Below are 8,349 nucleotides of genomic sequence, written 5' to 3' on the forward strand. Positions count from 1 at the left end.
GCAAACCGTATACACACAAAATCCATGAGCAAGACCACTTTGATCCAAAGCAAGACTCGTATGAGAGAAATAGAGAGCGAGATAGAGTATGAGAGCATGTGTAGGTGCACCGTCTAGAGGGGAGTGCTACACAAGCACGGTAAGAGAGGAGAGGTGAGAGAGGAGAAGAAAGACAAAGACATTGGGTATATTTTTCCCACGTGCAAGAGTGAGCATTTGTCTCTTGTACGTATTTATTTATAGATTCTTGAATATTCAAAGTGAATACAAATTGTCCACTCGGACATAAAGTAACCATAGCTCATAAAGATCTGTTTAATAATACAATATCAATAAGCATGCTATCCTTCTGTATTTTCCATTGATCGCTTATACTTTTGCCACATGTCAACTGCCATAAATAAATATTTTGTTATTTTCATTACATACCTCTCCATTAGAAAATCATGATCCGGCATCTACCCAGTCACAAAAACTGCAACAGTACAACATAAACAAATCGCCCTAAGGTCTAATAACACTCTCCTATAGGCAAAATGTCAAAAAAAAGTGATTTAAGCACTTAAAACTGAAGATAAGACTCACAAACACATAGTCGAAAACCACAATAGAACTTGAAATGCTTATACTAAAATGAAAGAGCAGGGAACACAATGCAATTCTTGGAATGAATTTGAATTACCAAATCGTGAGAAAAACTAAAGATAAGACTCACAAACACATAGTCGAGAACCACAATAGAACTTGAAATGGTTATACTAAAATGAAAGAGCAAGAGACAAGGAACACAATGCAATTCTTGGAATTGAATTTGGATTACCAAATCATGAGAAAAATGGATTACAAGTTTGAGCAAAGTAGTGGCTTGACAGTCGTATAGCAAAAGCTCTCTTCTTTTCAGTCAAGATGTGTTTAAACTAAGGCTTTTGGCCTATATACCTAGGGCTTTTCAAAATGGCCAACGACCAGCTACTTGGGCTTTGAATACATGATCAAATATTACAACTCAATTTTTGCAGCTCTCGGATAAAAAATGTTGGAATTAGGGTTGCAGAGAAACGCACACAGCTTGAAGAAGATGAAGGAAGCTCAAGGCACACAATAGAGAGTGTGTTACTTAGTGTGCAATGGAAAGATAGGTAACCCTAGAGTGATGGGCGTATATACAATGCACGGGGGAAAAAACCTCCTAAAGAGGAGAAAAATGTCCCAGTGGTCCTAGTGTGTTCACACACATCACTACCACATGTATATGATAACAAATCCCCCCTGGAGTGATGCGGTGAATAAGAGCTAGCACATGAGTAAAGGGAAGTGCCATGCCCTAAGGACATGATCAGTCCACAAAGGGGAGTAAGCCCAAAGCTTTGAGGAAAGCTTCGAGCTTCTCACGAGACAATGCCTTTGTGAAAAGATCTTCAAGGTTGTCCTGTGTTGGCACATAAGCCAAGATGATATCTCTTGCTTAGAGCCTCTTCCTAACATAGTGGTAATGCACCTCAATGTGCTTTGTGCGAGCATGAAAAACTAGGTTCCTCACAATTGCCAATGCGCTCTGACTGTCAGTGTAGATACTGTTGGCAGTGTCCTGTCCAACACCCAAATCAGCCATAAGGCGTCTGAGCCATACACACTCAATCGTAGTTGTGAAGACTGCCCTGTACTCAGCCTCACAACTCGAAGTGACCACAGTAGGTTGCTTCTTGCTCAACCATGATATACATGAACTACCAAGCATGAAACAAAACCACTTGTGGACACTCGTGTGTCAAAACAACCAGCCCAATCTAAGTCCGAAAATGCATGTAAGTCTAGTGGTAATGATCCCCCCTTGGGATAAAACAAGCCAAGATGTAAAGTGCCACTAAGGTAGCGAAAAATCCTCTTGACAGCTTGCCAATGCGTAGACCCTGGGCTATGCATAAATCTGCTGGCCTGTGAGACTGCAAACTGAATATTTGGCCTCGTGTTGCATACATAAATGAGGCATCCAACAGCAATTTGGTAAAGAGTGACATCAGCAGGATCACCAGCGTCATGAAGACTCAATTTTAAACATGTTTCCATGGGAGTGGCAATAGGCTTGCAATCCTCAAGTCCAAACTTACATAGCAATGTCTCTATGTAACTTTTCTAACACAAGGCGATACCACCATCACACTGCTTGAATTGTATACCCAAGTAATGATGCAACAGCCCCAAATCTTTCAACTTAAAAGTAGCATTCAAATCAATCTTAAATTCAGCAATATGTCTCTCATTTGGTCCAGGGATCAGCAAATCATCTACATAAAGAACCACAATGAGAAGTACATCACCCTCACGCTTTACATACAATGTACTTTCTGTTGGACTGTAACGAAAGCCTCGTTTGACCAAATGAGTGTCAGCTTTCTCATACCAAGCACGAGGAGATTGCTTCAACCCATACAAAGCCTTCTTACATCTGCACACTTTGTCCTCTTGTCCTTTCATGACAAAACCGCGAGGCTGCGTTACATAAACTTCCTCAAATATGTCACCATTCAAGAAAGCAATAACAATGTCTGATTGATGTACATCCCAACCAAAAAGAGATGTCAATGCACATAGAAAATGAATAGTAGTCATATCTATGCCTTTTTGTTGCACATAGCCTTTTGCAACAAGTCGAGCCTTATGGCGATCAACCTCACCATCCGGGTTGCGTTTCAACTTGTAAACCCACTTTATACCAATGGCCTTCTTGCCATGAGGCAAATCACATAAAGTTCATGTGTCATTTTCTACAAGAGCATCATATTTTGATTGCATGGCAGCCATCCAATTTTTTGAATTATGTGCTTCATCAAAAGAGAGAGGTTCCTCAAAATCATGTAAGCTAGAGACAGCCAAAGCATGACAATCTAATGCATAAGATGCATGGCGAGAACCTGACCGAGTACGACTAGACAAAGGTGCATCCAATTACTGTCACGCAATCTATGCACCAACCAGTTTGGCATACCTCTAGCCTGCTCACTTTCAACCCTTTCCTCATCAAGTACATCTTGTACATTGGCATCAATAATAAGCTGATCTGTAACATTCTCAAAAACCTCTGTGTACATTTGTCTCATTGGAATTTACATTCAAATTTCCACCACTAAAAAGAGGCAGTAAAGTGTCATAAATGTCATGTGAGCTTACATTACTGTCTCTAGTACATGACAGCAAGGGCTGAACAGAATCTTCCACAAACACTACATCTCGTGAAACCAGAATATGCTTTGTTTGTGGATGATAAAACCTGTAACCTTTGCTTTCAGCACTATAACCAACAAAAATACATTTAACAGCCTTATCATCCAATTTTTTTCGTTGTGTTTGTGGCACCAAAGCGTATGCCAAACAACCAAAAACATGCATGTGCTCAATAGAAGGCTTTATATCATGCCATGCTTCATATGGAGTAATAGAGTGCAAAGCTTTCATAGGACACATGTTCAATACATAAGTGGCACACATGATGGCTTCAAGCCAAAAAGAATGCGGCAAAGCTTGACTTTTGACCATACATCGTGCCATTTTCGTAAGTGACCTATTTTTCCTCTAGTAACACCATTTTGTTGAGGCGTATAAGGCACTGTACATTGGTGTTTTATCCCACAACTAGCCAGAAATGCATTAAACTCATGAGACATATACTCCCCCCCTCGATCGGGACGGAGGGTGCCCATAGTACATTTTGAGACATTTTCAGCCATAGCCAAAAATTATTTGAAGCACATAAAAACTTCGGACTTCGCTTTAAGCGGAAATACCCATGCATGCCTGGAGTAATCATCAATGAAAGTCACGAAGTATAGGTAATTGCCCAAGGACGGAGTTTGCATGGGCCCACAAACATCACTATGCACAAGCTGCAAACTGCATGTGGCCCTAACTGAACCATCCTTTGGAAACTTAGAACGCTGCATTTTACCCAAAATACAGCCTTCACAAACATGTTTGACAGGTGCTTCAAGAGGCGGCAAAGAAGCAACCATATCAGATTTTTGCAAACGTAGCAAACTGGCAAAATTCTGATGCTCAAATGTGCACCCAACGTGCATGCCATAGATTTGCATCTGAAACAACCCTTGAATCTGCAACTACATTTGCAAAATTTTGTCCACACTTGTCATACAAAGTGAGCTTAAACAACCCATGGCACAAAAGACCAAATGCAACAATTTCATCAGCAAAACTGAGATCATGAACTGTACATCTATCATCCAAAAATTTGACTACAAGTCCAAGTCTAGCAAGTGTAGATACAAACAAAAGATTCTTCTTGATCCCAGGTACATAAAGTGCATCAACAAGTGTGAAAGAGCTGCCATTTGCAGCAGTAAGCACAATCTTTCCAACTCCCTTAACCAAATAAGAGGCATTGGTGGCACAAGTGACTGAATTCCCGTAAGGGATAGACTCGAGAGAGATGAACAATTCACGATGTGAGGTAATGTGCTTTGTAGCACCACTGTCGAAATACCACACATGTGAATCTGCAGCAACTGACATGCATGCATCATGGACAACAGGATTGTAAGTGCACTCTGCACTAAAAGCCCATTCTGCATCAACATCAACATCACAGTCTCCTTTCAAAGAAGACTCAACAATGGCTGCATTTGTAGTGGAACCAGCCTCTTTCTTCTTAGCCTCTTTGGCCTTCAACTTAGGACACTACTTGATCAAGTGATCATTAGCTTTACAATAATGGCAACGCATTTTCTTTTTGTCCTTATCACCAGAATTTCCAAACAAATTGTTGGCAGCAGAAGCATTAGGAACAGAAGTTTTTCCACTCGCAACAAAACCATAAGAAGTGGCTGCATTGCTGTTACAAGAGTCACTTTCCAAAAAAAACAAGACTAGGCAGCATGCAGTTGAACAGGCTTTTATTGCTTCTCGAAGCAATAAAAGTGACTCTTGCAACAACAATGTGCATAATGTATCAAACTTGAAAACTTCCGGATTTCCTTGGGTCATAAGTCTGCAAGTACTAGCAAAAGTTTGGTAAGAATCTGGTAAGACATCAAGAACAGTCTGCACAAGGAAACTGTCTGGAAAGACTTCACCTGCAGAAATAAGTTGCTCATTGATATCCTTGACACCAGCAAGGAAAGTGTCCATACCATCTTCCTCATGCGTAATCTTTGATTCCAACTCTTTACGCAGCAAAGGAATTTAGCCTCATTGCAGCTTGCATAAAGACCTGCTAGAATATCCCAAGCCTGTTTTGCAGATTTTGTTGAGCAAATGTGAGGAGTAATGGTGCGCTTCATAGACAACGCAATCAATGCATGAGCCTATGCATCCTTTACATCCCAACAAGCTTGTTCCGTCGTAGGCAAAACAACTCTAATAGTAGCAAGACCAACAACATCCTCAACATCGCCTACATCCTCAGAACCAGGACGTACATCAATGCCCTGCACAATATTCTAGACGCCATTTGACACAAGAACATGTTGTATCATGTAAGCCCACGTAGGGTAATTGTCCCCATCCAATCTATCCTCAACAACAAACATCTTGAACACATCTGTGTTGTTGTCAGCCATCGAAAATGCTTGCACCTGATGTGAAAACTGCCCGAAATGAGGAGAAACTGAGTGAGACCAGCATGTGCTATATAGCACAACCCGCAATAGATTGTATGGGACCTGTTATGCAGTATTTAGCACTGACAGAAATTCTGCACAAAATGACAAAATTGCCTGCACAAACTTGGTTGTAGTGGAAACGGAGGCCGAAATGAGCCTAAATCAAAAATCTGAGCAGACTGAGCTCTTTGAATTCACTCGGATTTTTTGTCGACCTACGAACGCTTGCCAAAGCTCATTGAAATCGGAAAAAATGAGCAAGCATGTGTTGGAGTTGCTAGCGACTAAGCCCGGGAGGACGCAACTTGCTCTGATACCAATTGTTGGAATTAGGGTTGCAGAGAAACGACGCACACAGCTTGGAGAAGATGAAGGAAGCTCAAGGCACACAATAGAGAGTGTGTTACTTAGTGTGCAATGGAAAGATAGGTAGCCCTAAAGTGATGGACGTATATACAATGCACGGGGCTCCTAAAGAGGAAAAAGATGCCCTGGCGGTCCTAGTGTGTTCACACACATCACTACCACATGTATATAGTAACAAAAAATACATAGGCTCATTTACAAGGCTTCTCAAAAAAATAAGATATATCACATCAAAAAATATGGCTCCGACTTGGTATGTCTGACTAGGAGGGTGCCCGTCAACTGCATCGGCCAAACACATAACTGAGAGAAAAGGAATCAAAAAAGAGAGGTCGATGTGAACTTATAGCTAAAATCGGAGGATAGCCATAGTTGACTGTGTAAAAAGCAGTGATGCAAATGAGATGTAGCAAAGAGATGTACCTGTAGCAAGGAATACCTAGAATTTGTAGAGAGAATGAATTTCTAAGAGTGAGAGAAATAGGTGATCACTTGAAAGTGTTATGTGAAGCTTGGCTTCCTTTCTACTTATGGGTGTGTGTGTGGTAGGATGTGTTCCTAGTTGAATCTATGCATAAACCTTGCACTAGAGTCATAGTCTTATGTAATTTTTCAATTATTTACATGTATATCTCCTTGTTGCAATTAAAATCTAAGTGGTTTAGATTGATTATAATATTACACCCTTTTGCTTTTGTTGCATTCTGCACGAGAGATGGGCCCTCTAGGGAAGAGGATGCGAAGTCCAACGTCATGCCTAAAGCTCTAGTAATTTGTAAAGCCTTAAGGAAGTCCAATGCCATGCTGAAGCTCTTCCTTGGTGAGAGATGGCCCCACCAAGGAAGAGGATGTGAAGTCCAACACCGTACCAAAAGCTCTAGTAAACCCTCAACCTATGGCACTGATGAATGAAGTTGTTGATGGCCATTCTCAATTGCAAGTTATCATCTCGCTTGTTTCTATTTTGGTAAGTCAAATTGTTAGTTTTTGCATTGTTCATACATAAGTTGACCTTATTACATAAAAATGGCCAAGAATATGATTATCATCATGAAAGAGAAACACGTGTTTTTCGAATCAAGTTGAAAGAGTTGTTTGGCGAAAGTACATCATGCATAAGTTGACCTTAGTATAAGAAGCTTAAGATGTCCCAAAAAGGACCAAGAATGTGATTATCACCATGAAAGACAAGCATGTGTTTTCTAAATTAAGTTGAAAGAGTTGATATAAGGAAAATCTATTTGATCACTATTGAAAGTTATCCCTTAAAACGGAAGTTACTGATAGGGCATCTTTGTGCCAGATGGAACTCACGATTAACGAGGGATATATTGCACTTAGTGAAAAATAAGTTGTGGTTGGGAGGTGGTTAGCAGCACTTGTGTCTCGTAGTGAGCAAGTATCCCTAGTGGTTAGCAGAAGGGAAAGATTTTGTGGGGTTCATGGTTAGCAAATAAGGAGGCCTTTGCAAAGGCTCTATTGGTTAGAAAGAGAAAATTCACAGATAGCGGCAAACTCACAATATTGGATATCTAACTTTGCTAAAATAATGGAGTATCTTCATTAGACTTTGTTTGAGAAAAAATTATTTGGGTGATGTTTGAAAAGTTGCATGAATGAACCCGTGGTCGAAATTTATAAAGGAACCCTGATTGTATATGTAAAACAATGTGGTAGTAATTAGAAAACAAGAGAAATGGGTGAGTGCAGTGTGGAAAGTGAGAAATTAGTATCCAAATGGAACTATGTCATAAAATATAATATCTAACTTTACCAAATGATTTTCTCATATTAAACTGATTATTTAATGTGGGAGAATAAACGGGAACAAGAGTTAGAATAGAGACATGTGCTTCTAGACCTATCTCAAATGGGACCAAAAAGAGAGATGGCTGCATCTCAATAGGGGTCCAAAAGGAGATGGTCTATCAAAGAGCAATGTGCAATAAGTGCTTCTAAACTTACCTCAACAGGGGACCAAGAGGAGAGATAGCTACATCTCAGCAGGGGTCCAAAAGGAGGTAGTCTATCAAAGAGCAATGTGCATCTAATGGAGCTTAAAAGACCTTAGGGTTAGCTTCATTAAAGACCTCCAATGGTTAGTGTTAAAAGTCCTTTGACCTTAGGCAAGCTAAGAGCTTGAGGTGGGAACCCGACCTAAACTTGTCTTTGACCTTTAGCAAGCTAGGGCTGTGCTTGAGGTGGGAACCCGACCTAAACTTGCCTTTGACCTTAGGCAAGCTAAGAGCTTGAGGTGGGAACCCGACCTAAACTTGTCTTTGACCTTAAGCAAGCTAGGGCTGTGCTTGAGGTGGGAACCCGACCTAAACTTGCCTTTGACCTTAGGCAAGCTAGGGCTGAACTTGAGGTG

Source organism: Adiantum capillus-veneris, chromosome 13 (assembly GCF_014529385.1).
Source record: "Adiantum capillus-veneris isolate H3 chromosome 13, ASM1452938v2, whole genome shotgun sequence".
In the NCBI taxonomy this organism is placed as follows: domain Eukaryota; kingdom Viridiplantae; phylum Streptophyta; class Polypodiopsida; order Polypodiales; family Pteridaceae; genus Adiantum; species Adiantum capillus-veneris.